Source organism: Carcharodon carcharias, chromosome 5 (assembly GCF_017639515.1).
Source record: "Carcharodon carcharias isolate sCarCar2 chromosome 5, sCarCar2.pri, whole genome shotgun sequence".
Taxonomy (NCBI): domain Eukaryota; kingdom Metazoa; phylum Chordata; class Chondrichthyes; order Lamniformes; family Lamnidae; genus Carcharodon; species Carcharodon carcharias.
Window position 1 is genome coordinate 81,297,312 of NC_054471.1, and position 13,025 is coordinate 81,310,336.

The following is a 13,025-nucleotide window of genomic DNA, read 5'->3' on the forward strand; positions in this document are numbered from 1 at the left end:
AGACCAGCATTGCGCACAGCATTGCCTCTCGTATTAAGGCCAGTATTGAGCCCAGCATTGAACCCATTATTTTGTCTAGCATAAACCCAGCATTGAGACCAGCATTGACTCCAGTATTGAGCCCTGCATTGAGCCCTGCTTTGCATCGAGCGTTGCTTCGAGCATTGAGACCAGCATTGCGCACAGCATTGCCTCTCGTATTAAGGCCAGTATTGAGCCCAGCATTGAACCCATCATTTTGTCTAGCATAAACCCAGCATTGAGACCAGCATTGACTCCAGTATTGAGCAAAGCATTGAGGACAGCAATGTGCCTAGCATTGAGAACAGCATTGTGTCTAGTATTGCGCCCAGCATTGAGCCGAGTAATATGTCTGGCATTGAACCCTGCATTGCACCCAGCATTGTGTCTCGCGTTGAGCCCAGCATTGAGTCTAGTTCTGAGCCCAGTACTGAGATCAGTATTGCGTGTAGCATTGAGCCCTCCATTGTGCCCTTGCATTGTGTCTAGCATGGCGTCCAGCAATGTCTAACTCTGGGCCCAGAATTGAGCCCAGCATTGAGCCCAGCTTTGTGTACAGCATTGAGCCCAGCATTGAGCCCAGTAATATGTCTCGCATTGAGCCCAGCATTATGTCTAGTTCTGAGCCCATTATTGAGACCAGCTTTGCGTGTAGCATTGAGCCCAACATTGTGCCCTTGCATTGTGTCTACCATGGAGTCCTGCAATGTGTCTACCACTGGGCGCAGAATTGAGCCCCGCATTGTGTCTAGCATTGAGCCCAGCATTGAACCCATCATTTTGTCTAGCAAAAACCCAGCATTGAGACCAGCATTGACTCCATTATTGAGCAAAGCATTGAGGACAGCAATTTGCCTAGCATTGAGAACAGCATTGAGCACAGCATTGTGTCTAGCATTGCGCCCAGCATTGAGCCCAGTAATATGTCTGGCATTGAACCCTGCATTGCACCCAGCATTGTGTCTAGCATTGAGTCCAGCATTGTGTCTAGTTCTGAGCCCAGTATTGAGATCAGCATTGCATGTAACATTGAGCCCAGCATTGCCTCTAGTATTTTAGCCAGCATTCAGGCCAGCATTGTGCCTAGCATTACGCCCAGCTATGTGTTAAGCATTAAGTCCAGTATTGTGTCTAGCATTGAGCCCAGCATTGCACCCAGAATTCCGTCTAGCTTGGAGCCCATCCACATGTCTAGCATTGAGCCCAGCATTGAGCCTAGCATGGTGTGCAGCATTGAGCACAGCATTGTGTCTACCATTCAGGCAAGCATGGGGCCCAGCATTGCATCTAGCTTTGAGCCCAGCTTTGTGTCTTCCATTGAGCCCAGCATTGCGCCCAGCATTGCGTCTAGCTTTGAGACCAGCATTGTGTCAGGGCATTGAGCCCAGCATTGCGCCCAGCATTGCCTCTTGTATTGAGGCCAGCATTGAGCCCAGCATTGTGTCTAGCATTGCGTCTATCATTAAGCTCACCATTGTCTCTAGTATTGAGCTCAGCAATGCTCCTAGCATTGCGTCTAACATTGAGCCCAGCATTGTGTCTATCATTGAGCCCAGCATTGCGCCCAGCATTGCGTCTATCATTAAGCTCACCATTGTCTCTAGTATTGAGCTCAGCAATGCTCCTAGCATTGCATCTAGCATTGAGCCCAGCATTGTGTCTAGCACTGAGCCCAGCATTGAGCCCAGCAATATGTTTAGCATTGAGCCCTGCATTGTGCCCAGCATTGTGTCTAGCATAGAGCCAGGCATTGTGACTGGCACTGAGCCCAGTATTGAGACCAGTATTGCGTGTACTATTGAGCCCTACATTGTATCTACCATTGAGCCCAGCATTGTGTCTAGCATTGAGCCAAGCATTGAGCTCAGCATTGCATCTAGTATTTAGGCCAGCATTGAGGCCAGCATTGTGCCTAGCATGGAGCCCAGCATTGAGGCCAGCATTGTGTCTAGTATTGCGCCCAGCATTGTGTCAAGCATTAAGTACAGCATGGTGTCTAGCAATGAGCGCAGCATTGTGCCCAGAATTGAGTCTAGCTTGGAGCCCATCCACATGTCTAGCATTGAGCCCAGCATTGAGCCTAGCATTGTGTCCAGCATTGAGCACAACATTGTGTCTACCATTCAGGCTAACATGGGGCCCAGCATTGCATCTAGCTTTGAGCCCAGCATTGTGTCTTCCATTGAGCCCAGCATTGTGCCCAGCAGTGCATCTATCATTGAGCCCAGCATTGTGTCTAGCATTGAGATCAGCAATGTGTTTAGCATTGCATATTTCCTTGAGCCCATCATTGTGTTTAGCTCTGAGCCCAGCATTGAGCCCAGAATTGCGTCTAGCTTGGAGCCCATCCACGTGTCTACCATTGAGCCCAGCATTGAGCCTAGCATTGTGTCCAGCATTGAGCACAGCACTGTGTCTACCATTCAGGCAGCATGGAGCCCAGCATTGCATCTAGCTTTGAGCCCAGCATTGTGTCTTGCATTGAGCCCAGCATTGCATCCAGCATTGCATCCAGCATTGAGCCCAGCATTGTGTCGAGCATTGAGCCCAGCATTACGTCTCGCATTGCACCCAGCATTGAGAACAGCATTGCGCCTATCATTGAGCCCAGCATTGCGTCTAGCTTTGAGCACAGCATTGAGCCACGCAATACATCTAGCATTAAGCCAGCATTGAGCCCAGCATTGTGTCTAGCATTGAGCCCAGCATTGAGCCCAGCTTTCCATCTAGCTTTGAGCCCAGCATTGCGTCTCACATTAAGCCCAGCATTGCATATAGCATTGTGCCCCAGCATTAAACCCTGCATTGCATCTAGCATTGCGTCTAGTTTTGAGCACAGCATTGTATCACGCATTGCGCCCAGCATTGTGTCAAGCATTAAGTCCAGCATTGTACCCAGCATTGCATCTAGCATTGAGCCCAGCATTGTGTCCAGTTCTGAGCCCAGTATTGAGAACAGCATTGCATGGATCATTGAGCCCATCATTGCCTCTAGTATTGAGACCAGCATTGCACCCAGCATTGTGTCAAGTATTAAGTTCTGCATTGTACCCAGCATTGCATCTCGAATTGAGCACAGCACTGAGCTGAGCATTACGTCTATCATTGAGGGCAGCAGTGAGTCTAGCATTGAGCCCTGCATTGCATCGAGCATTGAGCCCAGCATTGTGTCCAGCATTGAGCCCAGCATTGTGTCTAGCATTGAGATCAGCAATGCGCCTAGCATTGCGTCTAGCATTGAGCCCAGCATTGTGTCTAGCATTGAACACAACATTGAGCCCAGTAATATGTCTAGCATTGAACGCTGCATTGCACCCTGCATTGTGTCTAGCATTGAGCCCAGCATTGTGTCTAGTTTTGAGCACAGCATTGAGCCCAGCTTTGTGTACAGCATTGAGCCCAGCATTGTGTCTAGCATTGAGCCAAGCATTGAGCTGAGCATTACGTCTATCATTGAGGCCAGCAGTGAGTCTAGCATTGAGCCCTGCATTGCATCGAGCATTGAGCCCAGCATTGTGTCCAGCATTGAGCCCAGTAATATGTCTAGCATTGAACCCTGCATTGCACCCTGCATTCTGTCTAGCTTGAGCCCAGCATTGTGTCTAGTTCTGAGCCCAGTATTGAGACGAGTATTGCGTGTAGCATTGAGCCCAGCATTGCCTCTAGTATTTTGGCCAGCATTGAGGCCAGCATTGTGTCTAGCCGTGAGCCCAGCTATCTGTCAAGCATTAAGTCCAGCATTGTGTCTAGCATTGAGCACAGCATTGAGCCCAGTAATATGTCTAGCATTGAACCCTGCGTTGCACCCAGCATTGTGTCTAGCATTGAGCCCAGCATTGTATCTAGTTCTGAGCCCAGTATTGAGACCAGCATTGCGAGTAGCATTGAGGCCTGCATTGTGCCCCTGCATCGTATCGAGCATTGAGTCCAGCAATGTGTCTACCATTGGGCCCAGAACTGAGCCCAGCATTGTGTCTAGTTTTGAGCCCAGCATTGAGCCCAGCTTTGTGTACAGCATTGAGCCCAGCATTGTGTCTAGCATTGAGCCAAGCATTGAACACAGCATTGCGTCCAGCATTGCATCTAGCATTGAGCCCAGCATTGAGCTGAGCATTACGTCTATCATTGAGGCCAGCCGTGAATCTAGCATTGAGCCCTGCATTGCATCGAGCATTGAGCCCAGCATTGTGTCCAGCATTGAGCCCAGTATTGCGTCCCGCATTGCCTCTAGTATAGAGGCCAGCATTGCGCCCAGCATTGTATCAAACATTAACTCCATTATTGTGTCTAGCTTTGAGCCCAGCATTGCGCCCAGCATTGTGTCTAGCATTGAGCTCAGCAATGTGCCAAGCATTGCGTCTAGCATTGAGCCCAGCATTGTGTCTAGCATTCAGCACAGCATTGAGGGCAGTAATAGGTCTAGCATTGAACCCTGCATTGCACCCTGCATTGTGTCTAGCATTGAGCCCAGCATTGTGTCTAGTTCTGAGCGCAGTATTGAGACCAGCATTGCGTGTAGCATTGAGCCCAGCATTGCCTCTAATATTGAGGCCAGCATTGTGCCCAGCATTGCGCCCAGCATTTTGTCAAGCATTGTACCCAGCATTGCATCTCGCACTGAGCACAGCATTGTGCTGAGCATTCCGTCTAGCATTGAGCACAGCATTGCCTCTAGTATTTTGGCCAGCATTGAGGCCAGCATTGTGTCTAGCATTGCGCCCAGCTATGTATCAAGCATTAAGTCCAGCATTGTGTCTAGCATTGAGCCCAGCATTGAGCCCAGTAATATGTCTAGCATTGAACCCTTCATTGCACCCAGCATTATGTCTCGCATTGAGCCCAGCATTGTGTCTAGTTCTGAGCCCAGTATTGAGAAAAACACTGTGAGTAGCATAGAGCCCTGCATTGTGCCCTTGCATTGTGTCGAGCATTGAGCCCAGCATTGTGTCCCGCATTGAGCCCAGCATTGTGTCAAACATTAAGTCCAGCATTGTGTCTAGCTTTGAGCCCAGCATTGCTCCCAGCATTGTGTCTAGCATTGAGCCCAGCATTGTGTCTAGCATTGAGCACAGCATTGAGCCCAGTAATAGGTCTAGCATTGAACCCTGCATTGCAGCCAGCATTGTGTCTAGCATTGAGCCCAGCATTGTGTCTAGTTCTGAGCCCAGTATTGCGTGTAGCATTGAGCCCAGCATTGCCTTTAGTATTGAGGCCAGCATTGCGCCCAACATTGTGTCAAGCATTAAGTTCAGCATTGAGCCCAGCATTGCATCTCGCATTGAGCACAGCATTGAGCTGAGCATTACGTCTATCATTGAGGGCAGCAGTGAGTCTAGCATTGAGCCCTGCATTGCATCGAGCATTGAGCCCAGCATTGCGTCCAGCATTGAGCCCAGCATTGTGTCTAGCATTGAGCTCAGCAATGCGCCTAGCATTGCGTCTAGCATTGGGCACAGCAATGAGCCCAGTAATATGTCTAGCATTGAACCCTGCATTGCACCCTGCATTGTGCCTAGCATTGAGAACAGCATTGAGCCCAGCATTGTGTCCAGCATTGCGCCCAGCATTGAGTCAATCATTAAGTCCAGAATTGAGGCTAGCTTTGTGTTTAGCATGGAGCCCAGCATTGCATCTAGCTTTGAGCCACAGCTTTGAGCTGAGCATTGCATCTAGCATTGAGCCCAGCAGTGAGTCCAGCACTGAGCCCTGCATTGAGCCCTGCTTTGCATCGAGCGTTGCTTCGAGCATTGAGACCAGCATTGCGCACAGCATTGCCTCTTATATTGAGGCCAGTATTGAGGCCAGCATTGAACCCATCATTTTGTCTAGCATAAACCCAGCATTGAGACCAGCATTGACTCCAGTATTGAGCCCTGCATTGAGCCCTGCTTTGCATCGAGCGTTGCTTCGAGCATTGAGACCAGCATTGCGCACAGCATTGCCTCTCGTATTAAGGCCAGTATTGAGCCCAGCATTGAACCCATCATTTTGTCTAGCATAAACCCAGCATTGAGACCAGCATTGACTCCAGTATTGAGCAAAGCATTGAGGACAGCAATGTGCCTAGCATTGATGCCAGCATTGTGTCTAGTATTGCGCCCAGCATTGAGCCCAGTAATATGTCTGGCATTGAACCCTGCATTGCACCCAGCATTGTGTCTCGCGTTGAGCCCAGCATTGAGTCTAGTTCTGAGCCCAGTACTGAGATCAATATTGCGTGTAGCATTGAGCCCTCCATTGTGCCCTTGCATTGTGTCTAGCATGGAGTCCAGCAATGTCTACCACTGGGCCCAGAATTGAGCCCAGCATTGAGCCCAGCTTTGTGTACAGCATTGAGCCAAGCATTGAGCCCAGCATTGTGTCTAGCATTGCGCCCAGCATTGAGCCCAGTAATATGTCTCGCATTGAGCCCAGCATTGTGTCTAGTTCTGAGCCCATTATTGAGACCAGCTTTGCATGTAGCATTGAGCCCTCCATTGTGCCCTTGCATTGTGTCTACCATGGAGTCCAGCAATGTGTCTACCACTGGGCCCAGAATTGAGCCCAGCATTGAGCCCAGCTTTGTGTACAGCATTGAGCCCAGCATTGAGCCCTGCATTGTGTCTAGCATTGCGCCCAGCATTGAGCCCAGTAATATGTCTCGCATTGAGCCCAGCATTGTGTCTAGTTCTGAGCCCATTATTGAGACCAGCTTTGCATGTAGCATTGAGCCCTCCATTGTGCCCTTGCATTGTGTCTACCATGGAATCCAGCAATGTGTCTACCCAGAATTGAGCCCAGCATTGTGTCTAGTATTGAGCCCAGCATTGAGCCCAGCTGTGTGTACAGCATTGTGCCCAGCATTGTGTCTAGCATTGAGCCAAGCATTGAGCACAGCTTTGCCTCTAGTATTGAGGTCAGCATTGCTTATGTGATTGAGCCAATCATTGTCTCTTGCATTGAGCCCAGCATTGATCCCATCATTGTATCGACCATTGAGCCCAGCATTGAGCCCCACATTGTATGCAGCATTGAGCCCAGCTTTGCGCCCAGCATTGTGTCCAGCATTGAGCCCAGCATTGCGTCTACCATTGAGGCAAGCATGTAGCCCAGCATTGCATGTAGCTTTGAGCCGAGCACTTTGTCTTGCATTTAGCCCAGCATTACGCCCAGCATTACGTCTAGTATTGAGCCCAGCATTGCGCCCAGCATTGCATGTAGCCGTGAGCCCAGCATTGTGTCTAGCATTGAGCTCAGCAATGCGTCTAGCATTGTGTAAATCATTGAGCCCATCATTGTGTCTTGCATTGAGCCCAGCATTGCGTCTAAGTTTGAGCCCATCAATGTGTCAAGCATGGAGCCCAGCATTGAGCTCCACATTGTATCTAGCATTGAACACTGCTTTTATCCTAGCATTGTGTCCAGCATTGAGCCCAGCATTGTGTTTACCATTGAGGCAAGTATGGAGGACAGCATTGCATCTAGCTTTGATCCCAGCATTGTGTTTTGTATTGAGCCCAGCATTGCGCTCAGCATTGTGTCTAGCATTGAGCCCAGCATTACGTCTCGCATTGCGTATATCATTGAGCACCTCATTCTGTCCAGCGTTGAGCACCGCATTGTGTCTGGCATTGAGCACCACATTGAGCCCATCATTGTGTCTAGCATATAGCCCAACATTGAGACCAGCATTGCCTCCAGTATTGAGCCCAGCATTGGGGCCAGCACTGTGCCTAGCATTGATACCCAGCATTGTGCCTAGCATTGAGAACAGCATTGAGCCCAGCATTGTGTCTAGCATTGCGCCCAGCATTGAGTCAATCATTAAGTCCAGAATTGAGGCTAGCTTTATATTTAGCATGAAGCCCAGCATTGCGTCTAGCTTTGAGCCACAGCTTTGAGCTAGGCATTGCGTCTAGCATTGAGCCCAGCATTGAGTCTAGCTTTGAGCCCAGCATTGAGCCCTGCATTGCATCGAGCATTGCATTGAGTATTGAGACCAGCAATGTGTCTAGCATTGAGCCCAGCATTGCGCCCAGCATTGCCTCTAGTATTGAGGCCAGCATTGAGGCCAGCATTGGGTCTAGCATTACGCCCAGCATTTTGTGAAGCATTAAGTCCACCATTGTTTCTATCATTGTGTCCAGCATTGTGCCCAGCATTGCGTCTATCATTGAGCCCCGCATTGTGTCTAGTATTGAGCTCAGCAGTGCACCTAGCATTGCGTCTAGCATTGAGCCCAGCATTGTGTCTAGCATTGAGCCCAGCATTGAGCCAAGCAACATGTCTAGCATTGAGGACTGCATTGTGCCCAGCATTGTGTCTAGCATTGAGCCCAGCATTGCGCCCAGTATTGCATCTAGTATTGAGGCCAGCATTGAGGCCAGCATTGGGTCTAGCATTGCGCCCAGCATTGTATGAAGCATTAAGTCCACCATTGTGTCAATCATTGAGCCCAGCATTGTGTCTATTATTGAGCTCAGCAATGCTCCTAGTTTTGCGTCCAGCATTGAGCCCAGCATTGTGTCTAGCATTGAGCTCAGCAATGCGTGTAGCATTGCGTAAATCATTGAGCTCTTCACTGTGTCTTGAATTGAGTCCAGCATTGAGCCCAGCATTGCGTCTAGCTTTGAGCCCATCAATGTGTCGAGCATTGAGCCCAGCATTGAGCTCCGCATTGTATCTAGCATTGAACCCTGCTTTGAGCGCAGCATTGTGTCTATCATTGAGCCCAGCATTGTGTCTAGTATTGAGCTCAGCAATGCTCCTAGCATTGCGTCTAGCATTGAGCCCAGCATTGTGTCTAGCATTGAGCTCAGCAATGCGTGTAGCATTGCGTAAATCATTGAGCTCTTCATTTTGTCTTGAATTGAGTCCAGCATTGAGCCCAGCATTGCGTCTAGCTTTGAGCCCATCAATGTGTCGAGCATTGAGCCCAGCATTGAGATCCGCATTGTATCTAGCATTGAACCCTGCTTTGAGACCAGCATTGTGTCCAGCATTGAGCCCAGCATTGTGTCTGCCATTGAGGCAAGCATGGAGGACAGCATTGCATCTAGCTTTGAGCCCAGCATTGTGTTTTGCATTGAGCCCAGCATTGCGCTCAGCATTGTGTCTAGCATTGAGCCCAGCATTACGTCTCGCATTGCGTATATCATTGAGCACCTCATTCTGTCCAGCGTTGAGCACCGCATTGTGTCTGGCATTGAGCACCACATTGAGCCCATCATTGTGTCTAGCATATAGCCCAACATTGAGACCAGCATTGCCTCCAGTATTGAGCCCAGCATTGGGGCCAGCACTGTGCCTAGCATTGATACCCAGCATTGTGCCTAGCATTGAGAACAGCATTGAGCCCAGCATTGTGTCTAGCATTGCGCCCAGCATTGAGTCAATCATTAAGTCCAGAATTGAGGCTAGCTTTATATTTAGCATGAAGCCCAGCATTGCGTCTAGCTTTGAGCCACAGCTTTGAGCTAGGCATTGCGTCTAGCATTGAGCCCAGCATTGAGTCTAGCTTTGAGCCCAGCATTGAGCCCTGCATTGCATCGAGCATTGCATTGAGTATTGAGACCAGCAATGTGTCTAGCATTGAGCCCAGCATTGCGCCCAGCATTGCCTCTAGTATTGAGGCCAGCATTGAGGCCAGCATTGGGTCTAGCATTACGCCCAGCATTTTGTGAAGCATTAAGTCCACCATTGTTTCTATCATTGTGTCCAGCATTGTGCCCAGCATTGCGTCTATCATTGAGCCCCGCATTGTGTCTAGTATTGAGCTCAGCAGTGCACCTAGCATTGCGTCTAGCATTGAGCCCAGCATTGTGTCTAGCATTGAGCCCAGCATTGAGCCAAGCAACATGTCTAGCATTGAGGACTGCATTGTGCCCAGCATTGTGTCTAGCATTGAGCCCAGCATTGCGCCCAGTATTGCATCTAGTATTGAGGCCAGCATTGAGGCCAGCATTGGGTCTAGCATTGCGCCCAGCATTGTATGAAGCATTAAGTCCACCATTGTGTCAATCATTGAGCCCAGCATTGTGTCTATTATTGAGCTCAGCAATGCTCCTAGTTTTGCGTCCAGCATTGAGCCCAGCATTGTGTCTAGCATTGAGCTCAGCAATGCGTGTAGCATTGCGTAAATCATTGAGCTCTTCACTGTGTCTTGAATTGAGTCCAGCATTGAGCCCAGCATTGCGTCTAGCTTTGAGCCCATCAATGTGTCGAGCATTGAGCCCAGCATTGAGCTCCGCATTGTATCTAGCATTGAACCCTGCTTTGAGCGCAGCATTGTGTCTATCATTGAGCCCAGCATTGTGTCTAGTATTGAGCTCAGCAATGCTCCTAGCATTGCGTCTAGCATTGAGCCCAGCATTGTGTCTAGCATTGAGCTCAGCAATGCGTGTAGCATTGCGTAAATCATTGAGCTCTTCATTTTGTCTTGAATTGAGTCCAGCATTGAGCCCAGCATTGCGTCTAGCTTTGAGCCCATCAATGTGTCGAGCATTGAGCCCAGCATTGAGATCCGCATTGTATCTAGCATTGAACCCTGCTTTGAGACCAGCATTGTGTCCAGCATTGAGCCCAGCATTGTGTCTGCCATTGAGGCAAGCATGGAGGACAGCATTGCATCTAGCTTTGAGCCCAGCATTGTGTTTTGCATTGAGCCCAGCATTGCGCTCAGCATTGTGTCTAGCATTGAGCCCAGCATTACGTATCGCATTGTGTATATCATTGAGCCCATCATTCGGTCCAGCATTGAGCCCCGCATTGGGTCTGGCATTGAGCCCAGCATTGAACCCATCATTGTGTCTAGCATAGAGCCCAGCATTGAGACCAGCATTGCCTCCAGTATTGAGAACAGCATTGAGGCCAGCACTGTGCCTAGCATTGATGCCCAGCATTGTGCCTAGCATTGATGCCAGCATTGTGCCTAGCATTGAGAACAGCATTGAGCACAGCATTGTGTCTAGCATTGCGCCCAGCATTGAGCCCAGTAATATGTCTGGCATTGAACCCTGCATTGCACCCAGCATTGTGTCTCGCATTGAGCCCAGCATTGTGTCTAGTTCTGAGCCCAGTACTGAGACCAATATTGCGTGTAGCATTGAGCCCTCCATTGTGCCCTTGCATTGTGTCTAGCATGGAGTCCAGCAATGTCTACCACTGGGCCCAGAATTGAGCCCAGCATTGAGCCCAGCTTTGTGTACAGCATTGAGCCCAGCATTGAGCCCAGCATTGTGTCTAGCATTGCGCCCAGCATTGAGCCCAGTAATATGTCTCGCATTTAGCCCAGCATTGTGTCTAGTTCTGAGCCCATTATTGAGACCAGCTTTGCATGTAGCATTGAGCCCTCCATTGTGCCCTTGCATTGTGTCTACCATGGAGTCCAGCAATGTGTCTACCACTGGGCCCAGAATTGAGCCCAGCATTGTGTCTAGTATTGAGCCCAACATTGAGCCCAGCATTGTGTCCAGCATTGGGCCCAGCATTGTGTCTACCATTGAGGCAAGCATGTAGCCCAGCATTGCATGTAGCTTTGAGCCGAGCACTTTGTCTTGCATTTAGCCCAGCATTGCGTCTAGTATTGAGCCCAGTATTGCACCCAGCATTGCATGTAGCAGTGAGCCCAGCATTGTGTCTGGCATTGAGCTCAGCAATGCGTCTAGCATTGTGTAAATCATTGAGCCCATCATTGTGTCTTGCATTGAGCCCAGCATTGCGTCTAGGTTTGAGCCCATCAATGTGTCGAGCATTGAGCCCAGCATTGAGCTCCGCATTGTATCTAGCATTGAACACTGCTTTTAGCCCAGCATTGTGTCCAGCATTGAGCCCAGCATTGTGTCTACCATTGAGGCAAGCATGGAGGACAGCATTGCATCTAGCTTTGATCCCAGCATTGTGTTTTGCATTGAGTCCAGCATTGAGCCCAGCATTGCGTCTAGCTTTGAGCCCATCAATGTGTCGAGCATTGAGCCCAGCATTGAGCTCCGCATTGTATCTAGCATTGAACCCTGCTTTGAGCGCAGCATTGTGTCTATCATTGAGCCCAGCATTGTGTCTAGTATTGAGCTCAGCAATGCTCCTAGCATTGTGTCTAGCATTGAGCCCAGCATTGTGTCTGGCATTGAGCTCAGCAATGCGTCTAGCATTGTGTAAATCATTGAGCCTATCATTGTGTCTTGCATTGAGCCCAGCATTGCGTCTAGGTTTGAGCCCATCAATGTGTCGAGCATTGAGCCCAGCATTGAGCTCCGCATTGTATCTAGCATTGAACACTGCTTTTAGCCCAGCATTGTGTCCAGCTTTGAGCCCAGCATTGTGTCTACCATTAAGGCAAGCATGGAGGACAGCATTGCATCTAGCTTTGATCCCAGCATTGTGTTTTGCATTGAGCCCAGCATTGCGCTCAGCATTGTGTCTAGCATTGAGCCCAGCATAACGTCTCGCATTGTGTATATCATTAAGCACTTCATTCTGTCCAGCGTTGAGCACCGCATTGTGTCTGGCATTGAGCCCCACAATGAGCCCATCATTGTGTCTAGCATAGAGCCCAGCATGGAGACCAGCATTGCTTCCAGTATTGAGCCCAGCATTGAGGCCAGCACTGTGCCTAGTATTGATACCCAGCATTGTGCCTAGCATTGAGAACAGCATTGAGGCCAGCATTGTGTCTAGCATTGCGCCCAGCATTGAGTCAATCATTAAGTCCAGAATTGAGGCTAGCTTTATATTTAGCATGAAGCCCAGCATTGCGTCTAGCTTTGAGCCACAGCTTTGAGCTGGGCATTGCGTCTAGCATTGAGCCCAGCATTGAGTCTAGCTTTGAGCCCAGCATTGAGCCCTGCATTGCATCGAGCATTGCATCGAGTATTGAGACCAGCAATGTGTCTAGCATTGAGCCCAGCATTGCGCCCAGCATTGCCTCTAGTATTGAGGCCAGAATTGAGGCCAGCATTGGGTCTAGCATTACGCCCAGCATTTTGTAAAGCATTAAGTCCACCATTGTGTCTATCATTGTGTCCAGC